Here is a 24,671-nt window from a genome sequence, read left to right on the forward strand (position 1 = left end):
CCAACCTGTCTGATGTGTTTCCTGGAGCTATTTACTTTATGCTGGAAAACACAGTCACTTCCATGGTACCAATTTGCTGCAGAGCTCAGTTCAGGATTTAACCCCTACTGTGCCCTGGGCCGATCCCCCAGTGTGGGCAGCAGGGGAGGGGGGATTCTGCCCCTCTGCCCCACTCAGGTGAGCCCCCACCTGCAGAGCTGCCTCCAGACACGGGGTCCTGACATCAGAAGGACCTGGAGCTGCTGGAGAGAATCCAGAGGAGCCTCGGCTCTGCCCCGGGGCTGGAGCCCCTCTGGCCTGGAGCCAGGCTGGGAGAGCTGGGGGTGCTCACCTGGAGAAGAGAAGGATCCAGGGAGAGCTCAGAGCCCCTTGCAGGGCCTAAAGGGGCTCCAGGAGAGCTGGAGAGGGACTGGGGACAAGGCATGGAGGCACTTTGGACAAGGGGGAAAGGCTTCAAACTGCCGGAGGGCAGGGATAGATTTGATACTGGGAAGAAATTCTTCCCTGTGAGGGTGGTGAGGCCCTGGCACAGGTATCATCTTTCTTGTAGAAATAAGCCAAACTCAGTGTTCCTTTGTTTTGCACATTCATTTCTGAGTTACAAGTCAGAGGATAGATTCAGATCGTTTCAGTTGTCATCCTTCACATTAATGGAGGGCTCACAACAGGGAAAACAAACACAGGAAATCTGTCTGCATCTGCCTAGTCTTGCTCTCAGCCAGGAGGGATGTATAAATTGACCATAGACTCAGTGACTTGTTCAGGTTGGGATGGCCTTTAAGATCATTGAGCCCAACCATTAATGTTACGTCTCTTAGCTAAAATCCTTTAGGTGGGTTTTGGAAGAGCAGCAATTTGAAGCCTCTCAGACTTGCTGGATCTTCAAGCTTTCATTCCTCATCACTCAAAATTCCTTCCAGATCTGACTGCTGTTTGTTTGGGTCTATTACAGCAAATGAGAGGAAGTTCTCTAAAATACAACTTTAATATTGTTCATTGACAGTGGCAATTCTGCCAAGTGTAATGGAAGGGTTTGACTCTTCTCAAGACTGGAACAAGCTGCTTCATTGTGCAGCAATCCCATCCCGCCTGATCTTGGCTGTCCTTAGTTACCTTGTAACTGTCTTCCTTTGTAATACACAAGGCCAGTTTAGTTTCTGCAGCTTGTTTTTATTTCCTAGATCTTAGAAGAACAAGTTTCAATGAGCAAATGAAACTTAAGAACCTTTAACGTCTTTTTTTAATGAAGCAGAGGCCACAGGCTTTGTAGTTGTCTCTTTTCAAGTCCGGGTTAGACTTCAAAGGTCTCGCCTTCAGGAGTTTCACACTGACTCGTTCTTGCTGTCGCTTTTTGGCAGGTCACAGCACTCTGGTGTGTGCTGGGGGAGAGACTGGGGCAGCACGTGCTTTAAGTAACTTCTTAGATGGAAAGAAACACTTCCAGCATACCTACTGTGTGTCATTCTTCCAGCTAGTGAGGTTCTTGAAAGTGTCCAAGGCCAGGTTGGATGGGGCTTGGAGCAACCTGGCCTAGTGGAAGGTGTCCCTGCCCATGGCAGGAGGTGGAACAAGGTCATCTTTAATGGCCATTCCAATCCAAATCAGTCTATGATTTTATAGTTCTTCCCCACCCTGAATAATTTTCACTCCCTGGTTGCTGTCACATTTTTCTAGCCATGGCCTACCTCAGCTGGCTTGCCTTCACTGCCAGGTTGGATGCTTTGGAGGCCCTCGGGTTCTCAAAATGATCATCCTGCAGCTGACATCAGGCCTGTAGCCACTTTGGCATCTGATACTGCTTCCCAGCTGTCCTCTGTTTGGAAAGGTTTTGACAGGTTTCCTGCTCTGAAGCAGCTCTGTGCAGTGTTGGCAGCGCTGAGGCTTCAGTTTGACTTGTGATAGATGCAACACCAGTGTGGTAAATCATCGCTGGGCTGTGCTTTGCGTCTCTGGGGGGAATATCTCTGCTCAGATCCCTGGTATTCTGTGATTAAAATCCGAAACTGATATTAGGCTCCAAAGCAATTCACAGCCCTTTGTTTTTGTGTGGATTTGCTGGGTACAGCACTGGTACTTAGTGTTTTTTATCCTTTCTAAATGTTAGGAGTTACTGCACGTGCCAAAATGCCTTTGCCTTGTCAAGATCCACAACTGGGAGTGGGATGTTTTGGAACCACTTGTTCTGTTCTTCCTGGTTCTTCAACTTTAAGGAGACAATGAGATTGAAGGCAGGGGTTTGGGGGGAACTTGGCTGCTGTGGTGATAGCTACAGGTTTTGGCTGGGGCACCTGGGGGTCATGGCATCCTCTTGGCTGGGGCCACTGCAGGGGCAGGTTTGGTAAGAGCAGCGATGTGCAGGGTGGCTGTTGGATGTTCAGGGAGCCTTCTGTGTCACCATCTGTTTGCAGAGGCATCAGGGGATGGAGCGTGACTTCAGATGCCTTTTGGACCGTATTCACTCAACATTTAATGTGAGAAACCTTGTGCCTGGTGTGGTCATCTTAGTAATCCTGGCTTTGTGTTCTTGAGCTAATGCTTCTGTTTGGGTTTCTGGCACCAAAACAGGTTCTTGAGCATCTCTGAAGGCCTGTGGGGCTGAGGCAGATAGTTCAGAAATTCCCCAGTGGTGTCCTGAAACTAGATTTTTTAACTTGTTTTTTCCCATGGGTAGATTCTTGCAGTGATCCTGGACATCAAACCTCAGTTGAGTGCTGTGGTCCTTCCATGGGCTCGTGGTTGATACTGATCCTGAGACCTAACACAGTTGAAGCAGCTGAGTCACCCCTGCCTTTTTGGCTTGGAAAATTATTAAATGTTAGACAAAGCTGTTGGCTTTTGGTAACCTGGGGCTCGTCTTCACAAACTGTTCAATCAGCCTCTGCTAACATTTACAAAACCTTGGAATAATCCCCGAGTTCCTGTCGATCCACTCTTGTGTAGCTGTTAGAACTGTAGTGTGAGGTGTGGTAGAGGAGGAAATGTGCTTGCTAAGGAGGTGTTCTAAAATACATTTGTGCTGAAACCCCATCTGTTAAATCTTCTTGAGCTCCTCCTGCCGACTCTGAATGTAGTAGTTTACACATTGGAGCAAAGCAGCCCAAACAGGACTGCCGTGTCCTGGTGCCGAGTTTGTGGGGTTCTCAGAGACATCTCCTCTTTGATGGACGGGGTTTGGGCTCCCCATTAATAGCTTCTAGATCATTCAGAATTAAATGGAGTCGATCTTCCATGGGATTTACCCTGGGACCAGTGCTCCACACCAGTATCCAAGCTTCCCACAACTAACAGACTTGCCTGAGGCACAGGTGGCTAAATTTAGTCTTCCAGCGAGCTTGGTGTGACCTTGTGCTGCAAGGACTTTTTCTGCTTGTGTCTCTCTCAACACGTAAACGCCGCTTTTGTGTGGTGGACGGAGCTTTGAGGCTCGACAATGCCAAGCAGCTTTTAGTGTTTGTCACTGGCCAGTGCTTCCAGTGTGGCTGTTAGCAGGAATTAATTCCAGATCTGAGTGCAGTGCAAAAGGTCCACGAGTGATCTACAGGTACAAAGCCATCCTCACTGGTGGGTATTAGGGCTTCAAAGGAGACAGACATGATGTGGTGTGTAGAGCAGATTACTTGCTAACAAACATTTCTGATTGACAGCTACGCTGAAGATTAGGGCTTGAAAGGAGAAGTTGAATCAAAGCAACTTCATACAGATGCAATTTCCGAACTGTGGGAAAGGTAATGTTTGCCTTCAAGGTAACATGAAGCTTATCTGTGCAAAATAGCACTTTACTTCAGCTTCTGGGAGAAGTTTGTAGTGTGTGTGAGATGGTGCACAGAGGTGGCCAGTTCTGGCATCTGCTTCCTTGCGTGGGTTTGCCTCCTTGTGTGAAGTGAGACATCCTCCATGTTCAACTTTGGCAACTTCTCGTTGAAGCTGCTTCTAATTAAATACATAATTCAACCTACGAGCATAATGAAGAAGATGCCTTCAGTGTGTACTCAGGCTTCTGGAGCTCTTCTGCCATCCTCCAAAAATGCCAGACTCCTCTGAAGTTGGCAACATGCTGCCAGCTGAATGGGAGAAGTTGCTGGGGAGTTGAACAGGATTTTCAGGTGTCTGCCACGCTGTTCAGGAGCACAGCGAGTGGTGTGGGTTTTTTGCCTTGTGAAAGAAACTCTTTTGCAGGTGACTGGGCAAAACCCTTTTGGTTGGCATGGGCATGGCTTGGAGCTGCTGGGACTCATCTCCCTGGTGTTGACTTGGTTGTTGTTGGCGTGCTGGTCTCTTGCTTGCTACAGATAGAACACATGGGGGTTTTTTTCGGAAGGCTGAAATACTAATCTGATTAAGAATTAGGGTTGCTGAGTGATACACTGAGTGAACTGCAGTGGGTGAGTGTGTGACTACTCCTATTGTGTTGTGCATTTCTGGTCATTGCATCTTCACCAGGGTTGGGAAACATATGGGGAAGGGAAATAGAGTTGAAGGCAGATGAGCAGCTGCCTATCCTGGGGAGTCTGAAATGCCTGAGACTCTTAGGATTGGGAGGATCTCTTTAAAAAGCAGGCAGCAAACTTCTGAATGTTGTTCTGGGGCTGTGTAGAAGCTGCTGGTTTAGGAGGTTGGACAAACAAAAAAAAGTGTTTGGACAAACCCAGGAGCAGCATGTCCATAAAATGAGTGCTGGTAGGACTGGGCAGTTGAGTCCATGCCAACATCTGTAATCCAGCGGTGGCAGATCCTGGAGCAGCCTGCAGAAGTTTGCTGCTCCCTGGATCATCCTCAATTGTTGTGGACAGAACTGACACAAGTGTTCTGCTGCTATTAATCCCACCTTTATGAACCTCCTGCCTTTCCAGAATCCTGGGGCAGCATGAGGAGGTGGTATTTCTGAAGAGCTCTGGAGGATGCCTTAGGGATTCTTACAGGAGGGGAAATCTCCAGCTGTTTCCAGGATACTGTCCATACCTACAGGGCTCCCCTGCTGTGCTGTTCAAAGGAGATTTGCTGTACAATGTACTGTGGCTTATGAGTAAAAACATTCCAGGGGGGATAGGTAGAAACGGAAAGGAGGGAAATAAAATCAGAAATTAGGGATGAAGAAAGGAATTGAACATAAAGTTCTTGGTCCCTTTAAAAGGGAAAAATTCTTGAAATTCCACCTTTCTGTGCAGAAAGTGGGAGGAGGTGGTCATAATGCCTCTCTTCAGCTTTCCCAGTGTGGGATCCAGCAGGCAGCTGGGCTGGCAATCAGCTGCTGGCCCAGAATGGGGCAGGGACAGCCAGGAGTGAAGCAGCACATGTTGATGTCCTACTGTGTGTCATACTAATTACATGCAGTGTATATACACGTAGGGATGATGCCGATGTGTCCCTGGGGCTGTTTTGCTTGTGTTCGTGTCATGGCTGACCAACTGTGGGTTGCTTTTTTAGCTTCCTGCTCTGTGCCTGCTAAAAATCTAGTTTTAATCAGACTGACCTATTAAACCAGTGATTTTAAGCACGGATGAGGAGCCATTAATGTAGTTTCATACCTAAACATGAAACTTGGTATTTCAATACTTTCCCTGGGATTGAAACGTCCTGTTGTGGAATGTTCACAGCTTGAAGGCTTGTTTGTTACCTCCGCAGAGGTACCTGCTGTGCCCAAAAGGGGAGATTTTGTCCTGCCTTTCCCATATACTGCTCGTCAAACCTGTTCCTGAGCTGCTCTGAGTTTCTAACCTGGCACAGAGCTCTCCAGGTATTGTTGGGTCGGTTTTCTCCTGTTGCTGTAATTAGTTAGCCTTGCTCAGCAGTGGGTCTGATAAGGGGAGAAACTACCAGGAATTCCTGCTGGGTGTGCAAAAAAAAATCCTGCTGGGGGTTCCTGCAACTCTTTGGTTGCTCCATGTTATGAAGAGCACATGTTAAGTTTTCCTTCACAGATGCTGTTTCGTCCTGGTGTCAGTTCTAGACTGCCAACATCTTCCCAACCTTTGGGGCACATGTGGGGTTCACACATGGCAGAGGAGAACCAGAAGCAGCAAAAAACCTGAGGTCTCCTAAAACTCTTGAGGAGCAGCAGAGGCCCTGAGGAATGGAGACTACTCAGCTTAATTTAGTGTTGCTCCCTCTGTTTAGAGAGCTGTGGTGTCACCTGAGCATGTGATGAACTTTCTGAATCTCTCGAGTAGGGAAAAAGGATTTTAAATATCTGCATTTGGGTTACTGACTTGTGCTTAGGTCTGAGGAGGGGTATGAGCTGAGCTGGCTGTTTGAAAGAGCATTAAATCAAGAGTCTGTTAATGATTGAGTAAGCCCATGTAGTAAGGGGGAAATGTGGAGCAAATCATTGTTGCTGCTCAGGTTAGGAGCAGCGAGTGCTCCAACAGCTCTGTTATCCTTTCTTCAAAAGAACATGAAGAACTGAAGCAGTTCACCTTCAGATGTGAATCAAAGGGATCTTGGAAGAAAACTCCTTAGACTAGATGGGAAATTATTTTTAAATTATTTTTTTTTAAGTATTACTGCGTGATGGTCTGGGTTGAGATTGACATCTGGAGTGTGAACTCGGCCATGTCTGACAGCGAATGCCATTTAGCACGACTTTAAACTTACCTTAGGAGGGCTTTATCCCTCTTCCCAGAGGCACTGGGAGTGGGAACATTTCTTGTGCAGATGCTGGACAGATATTAACTGTGTGATTCATGTAACCTGTAAAGGGATCCTTGGAAAAGAAGAAGATAATAATACAAAATATGAGGAAAGTGCACGGTGATCATGGTAATAGGGAGCGTGTGAGGCGCGTACTGTGCGCTTCAGAGGGGAGTATAAGGTGAGTGAGTGCTGGGTAGAGGCACTTGGGGCAGATTGTGATCAGAGTCTTCCTCAAAGCCTTTTTCCATACAATAATGAGAGTTCAAAATCCCACTTCTAAATAATTTTCATAACTCAGTGTTTAGTCGAGGTGGATGCTCTGTTTCAGCCCTTCTCCCTGAACTCAGGGCACCCAGACCCTTACTGGGCACTCTGCTCTTGCTGCAGGGGAAGCCAAAAGGGAGAAAACTATTTCTTTCCAGTAAAAAGAGTAAAAAGCAGATGTTTCATATTAAGATACGTGCTTGTTTTTCCCTGAGCCACACGCTCTCTTTCTTCCAGGCTACTGTTCATTGCACAGTATCTGCAGCTGCTGCAGGGGAAAAGGTTAAATCATCTCAAAGTGAACAAGTAAAGTACTCCTTGGGTGGGCTTTCCCTGTTTGAGTTTCAAGCTCTGGAAGCTGTACCAGGCAGGTCAGGGTTTGGGAGCAGAGGCTCACGTTGAAAGGATAAAATAGAGTTCTCTTTGTGAGCGTCCTCAGCCGAGCTGTCACATCTCTGTGCTTCCAGGCCGAGGTGTCACCAAACCACATCATATGGAATGATTGCTGCTGGAAGCACGTAGTGCAGCTCCATGCTGGGAACACCTCAGGTACAGTCAGGGAAAACATCTCGTGAAATTTAATTTAGAATAAGCAGGACTCTATTCCTGATGAGTCAAAAGATTTAAAGAATCTCATTCCGTGATATTCCTGTGTTGCAAGTAGGCTCTACCTGAACTTGCCTTCACGTTTTCTCTAAATTTTGTATTCTTGTGTTATTTGAGGCACTGTTCTGTTCCCTTTCATCACGAAGATGGCTGGCATCAGTTTTGAAGCCTTTAATATTTTGCTGTTAATAAAGTGTAGGCTCCTGTTGTGTGTTAGGGACAGGCAGTTTACTGGGAATATCGAAGCTTCATGTGCTGGGATTGCATTGGGCATGGCATTAGGTAACTCCAAAAAATATTTGCTGTTTTCCTTTTGTAAAGACAGAATTGAGATCTACACCTGTTCACAGCATTCCCTTGCTGTGTTGGAAGTATGTGGGCTACTCATGAGTTAAGGGAGTTGGGAGAGAGATGTCAAATGGGTTTTGTAAGCCACAGGTTTGTATAATTCTATTTTTTTACCTTGGTGTGAGCTGATGAAGGCTGTTCTGAGCAGTGCCCAAGTACAGTGTGGGATAAAGGCTGACTCTTTCTTCAGCTGAGCAGAATGAATGTAGATGTCAGCTTTAAGGTGTATGCAGGGAGGAATTTGCAAATTACTGAGTCCAAGCAGGAGCTGTGCTTCAAGTGCAGTTATGAAGGCATTCATCTTTCTGTCCGGCTCTTCCTCAGGCATTGAATGTGTTTGGTTTTGGCAAAAAGACAGCAAAATCTACTCAACAGTGTATGACTTTTCCCCTTTGACCCTGCTACTTTCCATGTTTTAAGGGCGGACAGCCTTAATGTGTCACTGAGGTCCTTTCTGCTTCACTGCTGCTCTGCTGGTTTTGATATCTACTGATAATCGGCAGATAATGTTGCTGATTTACTCACAGCAAAATGCTGTTTATTGAGTCTGTGCAGTCAAAGTTCGTGTCTCTTCCCCTTCTGCCAGGAAGTGGTTATTTACACCTGTGTGACATTGAAGGGTCAGCAGGGGATAAGTCAGGTCACAAAGCCATCAGGGGTGCGTGTGGCAGGACAGTCCACTCCTGCTGCCCTAAGGTCCAGAGAGGGTTAAATGGAGCTGACGGGAGGTGGGCTCAGATGTTGTTCAGGTAGCCAGGGACTCTAGTGGCTACAAAAACTTTGTGTGAGTCTGGAGAAGAACTGGACACACGCTCGTGAAGAGGCTGCCCTGGGTGTTCTTCACAGAATTGTAGAATGGCCTGAGTTGGAAGGGACCCACAAGGATCAGCGAAGTCCAGCTCCTCACCTTGCACAGGACAACCCCAGCAGTCACACCCAGAGCACTCAGATGCCCAAACTGACTTGGGGAGGCCCAGGAATACAAACCACTGGAGGTGGAAAAATGCATGGAGAAGTTCAGTATTCTTACTCTCTTCCTTTCCTTCCCAAACATCTCTGCACAGCTGCTGTTCCAAACTGGAGGTTAAGCTAGCTGTGCCCTATCCTTTGGTTCACCTCTGTGCCTCTTGGAGGACGTGACATGAGGTGTTTCACCTCTGAACTGGATCATCAAATCCAACTCCTGGCGCCGCACAGACACCCCTCCAATCCCGCCCTGTGCCTGAGAGGTTGTCCAAAAGCTCCTGGAGCTCTGGCAGCCTTGGGGCCGTGACCATTCCCCTGGGGAGCCTGGGCAGTGCCTCACTGAGTTCCCCCTCTGGGGGAAGAACCTTTTCCTAATATCCAACCGAACCCTGCCCTGGCACAGCTTCAGTTTCATATATTTAAAGGTTTGTGCTGAAGCTGTCTGGCAGAGTTGAGGTGTCCTGAAGGTGCTTTAATGGTCTGCAGAGACCTGATATTTTTCCATATGGGTGTGGAATGCTTTGGTTGAGAGTCTGCTCATGTGAACCCCCCACTGATCAAGGACTGATGGGTTGCTTTTGAGATAAGTCACTTGTTTTTGCGGAATTACACATCCCAGAGAATTACACAATCCTGGGCACTGCTAAGCTAGGTTCTCACTGAGCTCAACACAAGAGCATCACGCTGGCTCTCGAGGCTGCTTTCCATCATCTAATGCTGGTGGGAGCCGTTGTACCTTTTCTGCTGTGCTTGATGGTGTGAACACTTTGGAGCAGGGCAGTGCCCATTAGGTTGGAATTTGAATATTATTCTTGTGCTTTAATTTGGGAAGAGTACAAACACCTCAAGCCTAAAGATGAGAAGCTTTTTTAAAGTGTTACCCAGAGTTTTGTGCTGCTAACTGGTAATAAAATAATAATGAGCTGAAGTACAAAAGATCCAAGAACTGTCTGTGTACCAGCTTCCTGGGAGAACTACGGAGAAGTGGATTTGTAGAGTCGCCTTCCCTGCTGTGGCAGAAGCCATGTCCTCCTCGGGGAGCCAAAAAGGGGCTGTGCTCTACCCCCACCTTGGAAGCACTGTGCCCCAGAAGTCACACCTCCTGGGTCAGGCTGGCACATATTTCCCCAGCCCCTGGAGGAGATGAAAGACCTGGTTGTGTACCCCAGGTAGCAAATATCAGCTTTTCACACGATGCCTCCAAGGACGTTAGCTTTTACTCTGAAACTGAAACAAACTTCTCATCTGCTCCTTCCTTTGAAAATTAATGGGGAAAACAACCTGCAAGGCTTCAAGCTTCTGGTGGAGCCTTGTTCTCTCACGCTGACAGCTCAAAGAGGTTGTGGGGGTCTTTGTTTCTTCTCCAGCCAGTGTAGTGGTGTTTCTGTGATTCTGTGATATCCAGATAATGGTTTAGGTTGGAAGGGACCTCAAAGCTCATCTCGTTCTGACTCCTACCATGGGCACGGACACTTTTCACTAGACGAGAGCCCTGTCCAGCCTGGTCTTGAATACTTCCAGGGATGGAGAGTCCACAATCTCTCTGTTCCAGTGCCTCACCTGGAAGAAGTAAAGAACTTCTTCCTAAGGTGGCCTTTGAGGGCTGACCAACATGCTGCTTGCTGGCCATGTGCTGGGAAGAGACGGCTTTGCTGTGGTTCTGTTGACTGGTGCAGAGGGGCTTGTCCTGAATACAGGTGTGTGGGACCCGTGCCCAGCTCCACACCCCTGAATGCTTCATGTCCTCCTGCCTTTGGCACTCTGGAAAATAAGTAACTCTTCTTGCTGAAGTGCCTGGTACGAAGCAGAGCATCCTTGTGGAAGGATCCTGCACAACCCCTGCATGGTTGTACAATGTCAAGGCCTGTTCAGCTCCAGGTGTCTCTCCAGGCCTGAGGCCTTGCTGGAACCATCCAGGCTAGGACATGTCACAGGAAGTGGGCTCAGTGTCTGGAGCTGCTAATGAAGCGCAAAAAGAGTTAATTATTTGTCAAGAGCTAGAAAGGATCCCTCTTGCTATTCATAGTTTCACACTTCCTCTTTCACTGTCATTCTTTGTTCTGCCTTATTCTTCCCTTCACCCAGGGACCTGGTCCCTGGATTCTCCATAATGTCAGGCTTTGGGCATCGAGGCTGGATGGAAAGGGAGAGGCTGGAGCTCATTACCATGATAAACTGGTGCTCTGACCGGGCTGTCCACATATTCTCACTGGCTAGCCACTGCTTTCTGCTGCTGCCAGAGGTGTCTTTCTGCTCCATGCCATACTTGCAGCTGAACGAGGTTCCTGCCTTCCCAGCCACGTTTAACATGGGCAGGATTCCTGGATGTACGGCCAGGGAAAGGATGGAGACCAAGCTCCTCATTTTGAACCTTGGGTTCTCTCCAGATGCTGGAGTCACATCTGTGTGAATGTAGGAGTCGTGTTTGCTGTGCTTCAGGTCAAAAGCTCTGTTAAAAAAGGTCTTGAATGAGGTGGGGATGGGTTTTGTCACTTGGCCTTGCCAGTAGGAAGTGGCAGAGTCTGACCAGCATGGGGATTTTCCCACGTTACACTTGATCCTCTGTAGCACGCTGGTTGTCTTGTACTTTGAGCAGAACATGAATAATGCCTAACCCCCTGGTTCCAACCTGAACCTCAGAATGGCATGAGATGACTTCCTTACCTTTATTCCTAAAGTGAATCATTGTACCATGGAGTGTGTTATAAATAGGCTTCTGTTTCTCTTCCTTGTTTGGAGTCACCACCAAATGCTGGGATTGGTGGAAGGAAACTGAGTAAGTTTCTGGCCAATGAACCCCATCTGGAATTTTTATGCACAGCTTTTGGTTTTCTTTCTGAGTTTAAGTAGGGCGTGTTCCAAGTGGCAAGAGAGAAGAGCTGAAAGGGTGTTCAGCATTTAAATATGTGGACTGTCATGTTAATGGGATGCTCCAGTTCTTTGCCCAGGAGTGGATGACAAGTGACTAAATAAAGCTGCAATCCCTGTTTTCCTGTGAATGGGTGCTTGTGTTTTTCCTTTCTTGTAGGTCTTGGTTTGGTACAAGTTTGGCTGGTTCTTCCTTGCTGCAGCCTCTGACCTGGTCAAATAACTTGGAATGACTTTAGTATCAAGTAGAACAAAAGTTGGCCTTAAATGCTTCACAACAAATTTAATATTGAGGGCTACGTTCAGCTCCCTAATGCCTTTTCATTTGAGAGGAACGAGCGCCACTGCTTGCACACTGGAGTGGTGGCATATGGTCCTTGCACTGGTGGTTGGCTTCATTCTGGAGCTGGTGCTGGATAATTGTAGAGGAGGGTTAATTAATGATAGCTGTTGGGCTGTGAGGGCTTTCGAAGTCTGCTCCAGCCCCAGTGAGCAATCCTCCAGGCTTCTTGAGGACAGAAACTGTGAACAACATCAGAAGAGCACGGATGTGACCTGGACTGGACTGACCACAAGCTTCTGAAAGGACAGGGCAGAGGTGGACACCAAATTCCTGTGTGCTTCAGTCACAGTGGTGTCAGTCAGCAGCACAGCCACAGTGGCTTCGGTCTGTCTTGCACTTCATGTTGGAGAAAGTAAAAATGCTCTCTGGTTTAAGATGCTAATATGGACCTTTACTGTTACATTGCTGTAACAGTTGGAAAAAGAAGGATAAAGTGCTGACTTAACTTGGAGTATCCATTGGGGAGCTGGTTGCTTGTAGCCTGTGTAAGGGAGTCTCCTGTGGTGTTTTAGAAGAACCTTCTTTAGATGACAGAGCTTCTCAGAACTTAGACTTGCTTTTTAAAATTTTCATTTTTGTTAGAACTATCCATGTGTTTTCGTCCAAAGGACGTTACAGGCCCAAGTTTTGAGTACAGAACAGGCTGTGTCTGGTTGCTTTGGGCAGAGTTACCCAGAAATAGTTTCATTTTGGTTTGACTTCCACACCCCCTGTTACAGTGCACTCCCCCACAGAAATTGCTATTTGGGCCCTGTGCTCTGGAGGGTGTTTTTTAAGGAAAAAAAGTCACAAACGAACAAAAAAAAACCACCCCTTACGCTTCCTTCTGACCAAAGTGCCTGGAGCACAGCAGGAGATGGAGCCAGCCCAGGGATACTGCATCAAAGGAGTTCAGGTTTGGGAACCTGTTTCCCAAGGTGGGGAAACACAGCTTACCAAAAACCAAACCTCCAATTACTGAAGAAATGGAAACATCTATTTTTTAAGAAAACTCTGTCTTCTGAACTAAAGTTCACATTATTTATTGCATGGAAAGCTATGAGTTTGCCCTGATAGAGGGTAAGGAGAATGATTTTCCTATGAGCAGTGGGGTTTGGCTCCATTTCATCCCCAGTACTTGGAAGCTGCCATATCCAGCTGAAAACAAACAATGCCTTTTTTGTTTTTAAGCAGCATACAGTAAGATTGGAAGTCACTGGTGTGAACTGTCGCATGGAGACTTCCTGAAATGTGCTTTCTTCCTTGCCAGGTTCAGTACAGATATGAGTGCCTGGCTGCTCTGCTGCTCCCGCGCCCCAGCGCTCGCTGCCCTGTGATTTTGGATAACAAGCCTAAGAAGTGAGTTGCACCTCGTGTGGTGAGTGTCACATGCCTTTGATATTCTGGAGTGTCTTGGCTTGGAGATACTCAAGTATTCCTTCCTAAAAAACCCAAACTCGCCTGTATTTGATAAGAGGCACCTCCCCTATGGAAACAGGGAGAACTGAGGCTGTTCCATCTGGAGAAGGGAAGGTTGTGTGGACACCTCAGAGCACCTTCCAGGATCTGAAGGGGCTGCAGGGAAGCCGGAGAGGGACCATTCATCCAGAACTGTAGGGGCAGGACAGGGGAGAATGACTTCAAACTGAAATAGGGGAAGTTTAGGTTAAATACAAGGAAGGAATTGTTCCCTGTGAGGGTGAGGAGGCCCTGGCACAGGGTGCCCAGAGCAGCTGTGGCTGCCCCTGGATGATCCCTGGAAGTGTCCAAGGCCAGGACATGGCTTGGAGCAACCTGGGATAGTGGAAGGTGTCCCTGCTCATGGCAGGGGGTGCAACAAGCTGAGCTTTCAGGTCCCATCCAACCCAAACCATTCTGTGATTCTTTGATTCTCCAAATAAGGCAAGACACTAAAAATCCAGTATGGTGTCTGGATTATCAATGAAATATCTGCCAAGCCTGTGGAAGGACGCTTAGAGACCCAAATGCAAGTTGTTCAATTCTTATTCCTTATTTCCATTTTAATTTTTTTTCCCCCCCTCTCAGTTTTGTCAGCATTTTTCATCTGAAGTAACTTATCTGGGAACTTACATCCCTGATTTCTTTTCCCTGGTTTTATTTTTAGAACGACACATGTAGAGCTGAGAAGTAGGTAGCTGCAGTGCTGCTCGTCAGTGACGAACAAGGAAATTGGGCAGGATTAAAGGCAGGGAGAGTCCAGAGTCTTTTGTGGTGAACTGGGAGCAGAGTTACTGTGTTCTGCGTCCAAGTGTTTGAGTGACAAATAAAATAAGGGCCAGGTTACCTGTTCTATAGCAGCTGACCTATGGAATGAGCAGAAAACTCGAAACTGAAGTTTTTGGGAAAATTTTCCTCTCCAGAAATCAAAAGGAAATAGCATTTGTAGGTGAGAGTGTTGGACTGATTCCAGTGGGAATAGATGCCTGGATTTCATGAAAATAAACCAGCGAGTGTTCTGGTTTGGTGAGGATGGTGACCTTTAGGGAGTGCCAGTCCCTGCTTGGCACAAGGGGTTTTTGGGGTGTACATAAAGGCTGAAACTGGCACTAGAATTCCCTTTCTGGACTTCTGAAAAAGCATTTATGTAGTGACAAACTATTTTTTCCTGTGCAGACTGAGTGATCCTGATTAAGTCATTGGGGTGTTTTGTTTAGGGCCATAATTGTGCAGCATCCTTTGGGAATGTTGTTTCTATTTTTGGCCAAAGTGATGTGACAAAATAAATTCTTTTAAAATTGTCATTTCCATTTAGAATTTTCTCTGTAGAAAGCTTCGTGAGCCTCTTGCCTTTTGGTAATTTCAGCGGGGGGTGAGGGGTGTGTGATGGATGGGCCACAGTTTCATCCTCTCAGCATCTTCCAGCCTGGAGGAGAAATCTGGTTCCACTTTTGCTTGATATTGTATCTCAAATTATTTTTGCAGCTTCATTCCCTAAAACCAATTTGTCTATTTTTGGTGACAGTAGTAGGAGTGTCATTAATTGTTGAAAAGTGTTCAGTTTGAGCAATTCAGGCTGGTTCTGAGCTTTAATATCTTCTATGAGCCCAGCAGAGGCTGTGTCATCTGCCTGGGCCTTGTTTCACATTATTTTTTTTCTCAAAGAGAAACCCCTGCAGTCTAAAGCTTTGCCGTTGTGATGTTGTGGAGGGTTTCTTTTGGAACTGAAGTCACTGGCTTGTTTTTCTGTATGCTGCCTGTAAGATGTCTGGGATCTTGGGAAGTTTTTTTGACTCAGATAAACCTGTTTCCTGAGGTTTGGGTTTGTAGCATGCTTTTTCACTTGGGTGAAGCTGGTTTCCTGTTCCTGCCTCCTTTTATCTCTCCGTATATTTTAATTTAATATTTAAAGAAGCGCTGCTTTTCCCATTCCATGGCTTCCACAGGTGCTCCTGTGAGCCAGCACTCTGCCTCATGCCATTACTTGTCTGTGTGTGTCCTCACCTGTGTGTTCCCTGCCTCAGGATCCCCGAGGTGTGCTGGCCTGACTTCTTCCCAGCTCCGGTGAAACCAGTGCCAGATGCTTCCCTCCCACATTTGTGCTGCAGAGCCAGATGTTGCCCATGTGAGTGAGGAGCTGGCTCTTGGCACTGCTGTGGTGACCTCGGTGTGCTTGGTCAGCCGCGTCCAGCTTGAGGAATTTGGCCTTAGGTGCAAATTTTTTTCCCTGGATGGCATAAATGAGCAAGAGCAACAGCAGCTGCAGCCTCAAGCTGATGTCCAGAACCAGGGAGACAGCAGGGAGAGCTGCAGGTGCCTCCTCTGTACCCTGCTTGCATCCTGAGAGCGGCCCTGGTAATGTGGGGAAGCCAAAATTTCTTCTCGTACATGGAGCTTTCTAGTTGTATTAGTCATCCATCAGGCTTCTGGATTATTTAAGTGCTTCAGCTCTCTTCAAAAAACAGCAATATCTATTTGTAGAAAGGTACATCATGTGAAGTGCAGTTCCCGTATATTAGAGCTGCCTGCTGGAGATGTTCTTGGGAATGCTGCCCCTCCAGTTGTGGGCCTTCAGGAGCTGGAGAGCCTCTATCACAGATCCGAAATCTTAAAGGCTTCTGGTTGGTCTTGTGGATGTGAATGGTGATACATTAGAGCTCCTCTCAACTTCTCCCACAAAATCACTCCTCCTGTTCAGCCCAGTGCAGCCTCAGCTGGTGGGTGTTGGTCTGCAGACACTGAGAAACCCTGAGGAAAAGATGATCTATAGCATTAAGGGAAAATACTCTTCCATTAGGCATGGGAGAACTCCTGATTCAAATAGTGAAAGACCAAAATCCTCTTCTCTAACTCTTGAACTTGTCCTGGCTTGAACTAAGTCTGAAAGTGCCTAGAGCTGAGCTGGCCCGTTTTTAAGCTGTAAGTTGTCTGTCTGTGCTGTTTGCAGAAAATCTTTAGGACAGTTGGTAGCTAGAAAGTTAATTCCAATACAGCACGATTATATCCTCATAAACTTAGAGAAAACTCAAATCTTGATGAGGTTTGTAATGTGTGTGAGTTGACTTCATTGCATTCTAACCCAGAAATTAAACGTGAGCTTTCATGTAAGGTTCTGAGATGCACAGACTGGCAAAACACTTGTCCTTGCTTATGCAGTCTGGCTTTTATGTAACTCATTATTTTTGCTCAAATGTTGCAGATAGTCGGTTTCCTCTAGCAACAGCCACCAGATGTTTCACTGAACAAGACTTAATTCTTTAAAATTGACCTGTGAGAAATGTGTGAAGGCGAACAGGGAGGCGGAACAATTGTATGTCAGCGTGATTTCCATTTCCTTGCTGAAATCCCACTGCAAGCCTTGCAGTTTGATTCCAGCAGCGATGGATCCTGATTTTTGTGGTATACTATGAGGCCTTTTCCGTGGTTTTTAGTGCTTCCATAAGTGCGGTGCTGGGAGCAGGGGGATGGGATTGAGCTGTCTCACAACAATTAGTGTTACTTGGGCAATTAGCACTGTATGGATTAATTCTATTTGGTGGATATGCCACCGTGGGAATCCTGCTGTCTGTAGGTCTTCTGTGATCACCCTTGTGCTTTGCTAGACTATTTCCTATTTCTCTATTTCATATTTCCATGGGAAACCAACTCCTACCTCAGTTTTCCAGCTGGGGGAAGAGGTGATCCAGTGTTTTACTGGGGGACATGGGGCAAGTGGTCCTGGTGGTCACTGCAAAAAGTTCCCAGCAGCTCTTGTCTCTGAAACATCCCCATTCTGGGGGTTTGTCCTGTCCATCCAGGACCACTTTGTGTGGGAGAAGATTGCACAGGGATTCTTTGCTGGGGGTGAATGATCCATGAACTGGATTTTTGGGTCTGTTGTTTCCTTGTCCAGGTCTGCAGAGACTACATAAATCAAGGCAGAGCTGTGCCATTTCTCTCCCCCACGAGGATATCTTGCTCCCATTGTGCTGCTTCTTGTGCAGTTCGGACATGGAGGTGTGCAGTGATCTCCAAGAGGAAATTTACTGGTCTGTAACTGGAGGTACTGGTGATAGCTCTGTACCTGAGAAGTAAGGACTGGGTAGAGGAGTTCAGCTCTGCAGATGTTTTCAAGGTTTTGGAGATTAAAGTATCTGCTGGTTTAGGCTAAAGGTGCTTCTGCACCTTTTCCAGTGCTGGAAATGCTTCAGGACACAGCATGGATGCTCTGCTCCAGTCTTCAAAATTAGGGATTTTGGTATGTATTGGACTTTTTTTTGGTGATTTTTCAGATGTTCTAGGTGTCTGCCACAAAATTTTGGCACCACTTAAGCCAGAGGTAACTTGAATGTCCTTTTCTTGTAGTAAGATGTGCGACTGGTACTTGAAGTAGCATCCTGAACTCTTTTCCCTTGTGCTGCTTCTTCCAGTTTTGAAATTCAGCGTTTCCTGTTCTGTTTTCTCCTGATGGGATGGTGGAGGGGGGCTGTGCTACATCCCAGCGTTCCAGAAACCTGTGAGGGTGGAAAATGTGGCTGCAGTTTGAGGGAAAGCTGTTGCTGCTTAGCACAACCCATGTGTTAAGCGTAACACGAATGAGAGCCTTTATGTTCTGGCGTTGTTACACAGAGCTACTGAAAGTTACTGCAGGATGGGGGAAGCAGAACTCCTCGAGTTTGTGTGTTTATTGTGGTGTGTTAGAGGAATCATGAATGTCCAATTGTTCCCAAGTTCCTTCTCTGTCCAGTTAATGGAGCAACAGTGTGTGACAACCTGTTCCTGCTGGGAGAGATGGTGGCACCGACCGGTGCCTTTCCTTGTGCTGGTTCTGAGGCTTCTTCAACCTCTCAGGAGGATGGTGAGGCCCTGACACAGGTTGCCCAGAGAAGCTGTGGAAGTGTCCAAGGCCAGGTTGGATGGGGCCTGGAGCAACCTGGGATAGTGGAAGGGGGGTGGCACTGGGTGAGCTTTAAGGTCCCTTCCAACCCGATCCAGCCTGGGATTTGGCTGGCAGCCAGTCCTGCAGTTCTGGAGTTGACTCACTGAGAGGTCAAACAAGTGCCAGAGCTGGTGGAAAGGAGAGAGCTGAGGGTGTCTGATGGATGGAGGAGCAGGAAGGTGCCTTTTGGAGTAGCTGGATGTTAACTGGGGTACACGTCTGATGTGTGTGTACCAGGCATGCCTGTGTGGTAACCTGGGGGCTGCTCAGCTCTTCAGTCAGAATTACCTTGTCCCAGAATTACAGAATCATTTAGGTTGGAAAAGACCTTTAAGATCAAGTCCAACTTTTGACCAATCACCACCTTTTCAACCAGAACAGAGCACTAAGTCTACCATCAGTCGTTTCTTGAACACCTCCAGTGATGGTGACTCCACCACCTCCCTGAGCAGCCCATTCTGATGCTTCACAACTCCATCTGAGAAGAAATTCCTCCTGATGTCCAACCTGAACCTCCCCTCGCACAGCTTGAGGCCATGTCCTCTCATCCTGTCGCTCCCTCAGCCCCGAGACACCTAAAGAAAGCCTGGCTTTGCCTCCTACTCTGTCCTTCCTCATTGTAACTGTGCCAGTGTGGGGCTGTCACTGCTCGTGGAGCCGCTCTGTCCCTCCCGGCAGCGTGGGAGGTGTGACCCTGACCCATGGCTGCCAGTGCTGGGAGGCTCTGCTGTGCTGGAGTTGCCTTGTCTTCGCCTAATTTCAGCTTTTAGCCTGTCTCAGCCTGGCTGCTGAACTGCTAATGCTCTGCTCATGGTCTGTTACATCCCTGGAATGGGCTGGAGGAGCCTGAGCTGCTCTGTGCTGTGGAAGCAACGTTTCAGGCCCATGGGGTGCTGTGGGGCCATTTGGGGATTCACCTGCAGGCAGCTGCTGGGAAGTGCTTGTAGATTGGATAGATGTTGCTGGGATAAACTGATTTTTATCTGGGAAGGTTTCCTTGCTGCTCGCTTCCTTTGGGTCATGAATCTGGAGGTAAACAATCGTTTCAATTCTAAGAATTGGGAGCTTTTTCTCATCACCTCAATCCCCCATTTCTGAGCTTCAGCAGTTGTAGATGACTGAGTATGAAACACTTCCCTGTGTGTCAGAGAGACTAAGATCGAATCTAAAAGGGACCTGTCTTAGTGAGCAGCATCCCTGCCCATGGCAGGGCGTTGGAATGAGGTGGGCTTTAAGGGCCCTTCCCACCCAAACCATTCCATGATTCCACGAGCGTGTGGACTGCTGTACATACAGAGCTTTGACTCTCACCCAGACTCTGTGGCTGTGCTGTTGTAAACAGAGCCAGGAGGGCTGGTTTTGAGCCGTGCTGAAGGCTTGGTCTCACTGACTGCTTTCCTGGGAAAAAACCCACTACCAGGAAAACTAAAGCTTGATTGCTGAGTTTTGTACCTGATCACCGCCTAGATCAGGTATGGGCTGCTTTTTTGTGTTTGTACATGAATTGGGAAAATTGTCATACAGTACCTCTGACCTTTCCTTGGAACAAACAAACCCCACTGCTAATGTGCACCTATCACAGTAAACCAGGGAGTAATCCCTGGAAAAGACTATAAAATCATTATAATCCTTTCATTTCTCAGCGTACAAGTGTGTAAGGGATGTCAGGAGATACTTGGGCATCATCACCTGTATCTGGTAGTGTTTCAAGGGACACCAGAAGAGCTGGCCCCTGGAAGTGGCATCTCCTGTTTCCTGTCAGAAGTCCTTTGGTGTGAGCGCTCCCAGGTTGTGCTGTGCAGCATTTGCACATGTGGCCTGTGGGAGAGGAGAGATCAGCTGCAGACAGGGCCTATCCGACCTCCTTCCTGGCCAGCTGGCAGGTGATGTGATTTCTACAGGCAAATACATGGTTGTTGTCATCTTCTCTTCCTCAAGCAGCAGCAGAGGTTTGCAGGGCCATAAATCACTTCAGAGAGTGCAGGTAATGAAGCCAGGTCCCTTGGGGACATCAGACTGGTACTTTATAGATGTAGTCAAGCAATGATCCATCGCAACCAAGGGGTTGATTATATTTGGGTAGGTTGTTCCCTTTTCCATGTGCAGCTTCAGACGCAGCCTGTGAGGGATGATGGCCAGACAAGCATGGTTGAGAGTTTATTTTCATTTTAATATTGCCCTTAGCTGCTGGGAGATCTAATTTTTAACATTTCCTGTATCAGGAGGCAGATGGCCCTCAGTTTCCTTCTCACCTAAACTTTCTTCTCCAGGTGAATGAGAATCAAATCTGTGCAGTTCTTGTGACAAAATGGTATTCTTCCAGTTCTTGTTCTCTCACTTATCAATGGAAATGGAAAATGGGTTAAAAAGACCTTTCTGATGCAGATTTCTAAATTGGCCATGGTGAAATTGTATCAAGCTTTTCATTTTCTGGGATGCCATCTTTGGGGGCATGGAGCTGCTCCTGTGAACAAGGACGGTGGTTGCCCTCAAATGAGCTCCGAAGGTCACAGGTTCAAGAAGGGATGAGCTACCTCGTGTGGCCCAAGCTGCAGGGCACTGTTCCATGAGCTGTGGGAACAAGAGGCTGCACAGATACACCCAGAGCAGGGCGAGTTCAGTCAGGGAGGAGAGCCAGTCCAGCACGGTTGCATTGATGATATCACAGGTCCTGAGGTGGTCTGCAAGTCCTTGGTTCCAACACGGAGCATCGCTGTGCTCTTCCCGTGCTCCCAGGGGCTTGGCTGGCTGGTGTTTGTCCATCACACCTGCACTGTTGTGGCATTTCTCTGAATAATCTGAAATGCCCTTGTGCCACCTGCCTGTTTTCATGATCTGTCTGAGAAGACTCAGCTAGAAATAGCCTGAACTTTCTTCCGCATGCGGTGATTCGAAAGCGTACTTTGTGGCTGAGTACAGAGCCGTTTCTGGGTTTCAAACCACAAAGGATGATGTTTGAAAAAGTGCCTGAAGTACTGGGCTGTTGTCTAGAGATGCGATCAAGAGGTGCTGTCTTTCCTTGTGGAAGAACTGCCTTGTAGGCAGAAGAATTGGGCTTGCTTTTCCAGCTTTCTCAAGGTCGTGTTGTTGGCATGGGGCGGGGAACAGGTGCTGTAATGGAGTAATTAATCTTGGAAATACAGTTTAAGATAGCACCTAAAGGGGATCTGTGGTTGAGGGAGGCAGGGTTCCAGCAAAGGATTCTTAGAGCTCAGCCTGTATTTAAGTGAAGATTTGGTGGTGGGGGAGGATTTGGACGGGAAGTTGGTGCCTCTCAGAGGACAAAGAGGCTTCGTAGCATCTCCGATTTCTCTTGTGGTTTGGAGGCAAATCTTGCATGGGACAAACCCCCACTTCTTGTTTTAGATGATGGTATTAAAACTAATAGGGTGGAAAAAGGTGTTGTGTCTCTGCTCAGTGAGGTTACTGCTTGTGAAATAAATGCTGAAGCTCAACGTGAAGAAATGTGCCAGCTGTGATTAGTCCAGGGCCATGCAGTGCAGGATAAGGGAATGTTATCATCAGGATGTGCTTCCCTTGGCTACAGATCTCTGTGAGCACCTGTGTGGCATCTCTGCTTTGTTTTAAGAGAGAAACTTGACTCTGAAGTCCAGATGAGTGTGAGAGGTAGAATAAACAGCTTTCTCTTTCAGCTCCAGGGACCTCCTCTGATCACCAATCCTTGTTCATTGTTTCCTTGCAGGGCATTGGCTTTAGTTTCTCCCACTGCTAATCCAGGGAGTCCATAAGGTGATTTCTAACCTTTCTGCACCAAACTGTTGCTATATCACAGATTTGGTTCTTGAGGAATGTTTAGGCTTCTCTCTGCAGTGTCACTAATTTGTAAGTCATTCTAGGATGGGAAATACGGTTTCATGGAGCTGCACACACTTCCTGTAGATTCTGCTGCTGGAGTAAGTGCATTCAAGGATGTCTTAGGAAACATGGTTTCTGTTTGGATAATCCAGTGCCTAATAAGGCCCAAGTTCTGAGGCTTCTTCTGTGAACAGGGCTGAGTGACTCCACTCCCATGTGGATTCCTTTGTGTTATGCTGCATAACTGAGCTGGTGCTTCATTATTTTCCTCACTGAGGTAATGTGTTGATCGGTCTCCTATGAATTTATCATAAATTCAAGGCCTTTGAATTCTTTGTTAAGTGGGATTGATGCCAACTTTGTGTTGTGGTCAGCAGGCTGGTGGGAAGGGATGGCATGCAGAGGGACCTGGAGAGGCAGGACTGTGGGAAACTCACAGAGCTCAACAAGGCCACATGCAAGGTCCTGCCCCTGGGCCAGGGCCATGCCGAGCACAAACACAGGCTGGGTGGAGAAGGGATCGAGCACAGCCCTGGCAGCCCCAAAGCCCCAGTGCCCTGGGCTGATTCCCCAGCTTGGGCAGCAGGGCAGGGGAGGATTCTGCCCCTCTGCCCAGCTCAGGTGAGCCCCCACCTGCAGAGCTGCCCCAGCCCTGGGGTCCAACAGCAGAAGGACCTGGAGCTGCTGGAGAGAGCCCAGAGGAGGCCACGGAGATGCTCCCAGGGCTGGAGCCCCTCTGCTCTGGAGCCAGGCTGGGAGAGCTGGGGGTGCTCAGCTGGAGAGGAGAAGGCTCCAGGGAGAGCTCAGAGCCCCTGGCAGGGCCTAAAGGGGCTCCAGGAGAGCTGGAGAGGGACTGGGGACAAGGGGTGGAGAGACAGGACCCAGGGAATGGCTTCCCCCTGCCAGAGGGCAGGGCTGGAGGGTTGGATGGGGCTTGGAGCAGCCTGGGACAGTGGCAGGTGTCCCTGCCCATGGCAGGGGTGGAACAAGATGAGCTTCCAACCCAAACCAGTCTATAAACACAGGAAAGGGTTAGAAACTTCTGAAACAGGAGTGTCAATACATGAGTCTTAATTCCTTGAGGAATGCAGCAAAATCCTTCTTTTTGGTAACCACAAGCCTTCCCTCTTGTCCATGCTAGGGGATATTTATAGTTTTAGTGGTGTGTGCCTTGCCTTTCCTTCCTAATGGATTGCCACCACAAGTGGGTGGCAGATTTGTTTGTTTTGGCACAATATTCCCTTTACATAGGCACGTCTGGAGTTTACAGCAAACGGAGCCAGGCCGTGAACTGTGCAAAGTCCTTAACACGAGGGAAAGGAGAGAAGCAGGAAGAGTTGTCACGTAAAATTAGCTCTCCAAAACTGAGCCATCTCTTCAGCTCATTTCCCTGCTGCTTTACAGGCTGCTTCCTTAAGCTGACATTGCTCCATTGGATGCACCGTGAGCTTGAGCGTTTGTGTCAGCGCTGCCTGTTCCTGCCACTTGCCCTCACTGGATGTGCCGTGCGTTGGGAATCCAGTATCCCTCCTCTAGGCCATGGAGTAGCTCCAGTGGTGATGCTCTTCTGGCACAAATTGTAATGGAAGGAACCAAAACAGCAAGGTGACCTCAGAAAGGGAGCTCAGGTGTTCACTCACTGTTGGAGTGCCTTTGATTGACCTGTCAGGTAAGCATCAGGTGGTGATGCAGTGCTGAGATGGACATAAAGGGTTATCAGTGGTGGTGGCAGAGGCTGACATTAATTAAATCCACTGCCACAACCTTAACACAGCAGCATTTCCAAATATCTGGCTTAATAATGAAAATGAATGTGATCCAGGATATGGCTTTGGAATTACTGCTTGTGGCTTGAAAAATCTTGTGGAATATCCTGAGTTGGAAGGCACTCACAAGGATCATCGAGTCCAACTCCTGGCCCTGCACAGACACCCCAAAAATCCCATGTCCCTGAGAGTTGTCCAAACACTTCTGGAGCTGTAGCAGCCTTGGGGCCGTGACCATTCCCTGGGGAGCCTGGGCAGTGCCCGACCACCCTCTGAGAGAAGAACTTTTTCCTAATATACAACTTAACCCACCCATGGTGTTTTTCTTGGTCTGCAGGGATTTGGGGGATTGCAGGTGTCCCTGTAGGCATTAACAGCCTCTTGGGCACATTGTCCATCACCTGGTGCAAAGGCAGGTGATGTCTGACCACGCCTGCTTGACAACCCATGTTCAGAAGAGCCAGGAAAGGATGGTGATGTCTCCACCAGGCTGATCCTTCACAAATTTACATTTGTCCCTTTACTGTGAGCTTGAGGGGGGAAATTTGATGACCTTGGTGATGCCCATGTGAAAGCTGGATGGGTACTGGCAGAAGACATCTCTGAAGCTTCTCCAGACTGTCGCTGTGGGAAACCAGAGAGTGTTTGTTGCCATCTCTGGTGCTGCATGTGCCACCCAGGCGTGTTCTGGTGTGTAGGATGGCTTTAC

At 47.8% G+C, this 24,671-nt stretch overlaps 1 protein-coding gene across 4 annotated transcripts in view; it reads left to right on the forward strand.

The window, feature by feature from the left end:
• Positions 1 to 13,257: 13,257 nt before the first annotated feature.
• The window catches only part of CSNK1G1 (casein kinase 1 gamma 1), an 89,765-nt gene continuing 78,351 nt past the window's right edge, over positions 13,258 to 24,671 (forward strand). For 2 of the 4 annotated variants that reach the window (XM_017731103.1, XM_008631254.2), the window contains exon 1: positions 13,258 to 13,382. The gene's annotated coding sequence lies outside the window, so the exon portion shown is untranslated. Of the gene's footprint in view, positions 13,383 to 23,685; positions 23,866 to 24,671 lie in introns of those variants that run through there. The other 2 variants (XM_017731104.1, XM_017731105.1) reach the window with 2 other exon arrangements.

This window comes from Corvus brachyrhynchos, unplaced genomic scaffold (genome assembly GCF_000691975.1).
Source record: "Corvus brachyrhynchos isolate BGI_N302 unplaced genomic scaffold, ASM69197v1 scaffold164, whole genome shotgun sequence".
NCBI classification, from domain to species: Eukaryota; Metazoa; Chordata; class Aves; order Passeriformes; family Corvidae; genus Corvus; species Corvus brachyrhynchos.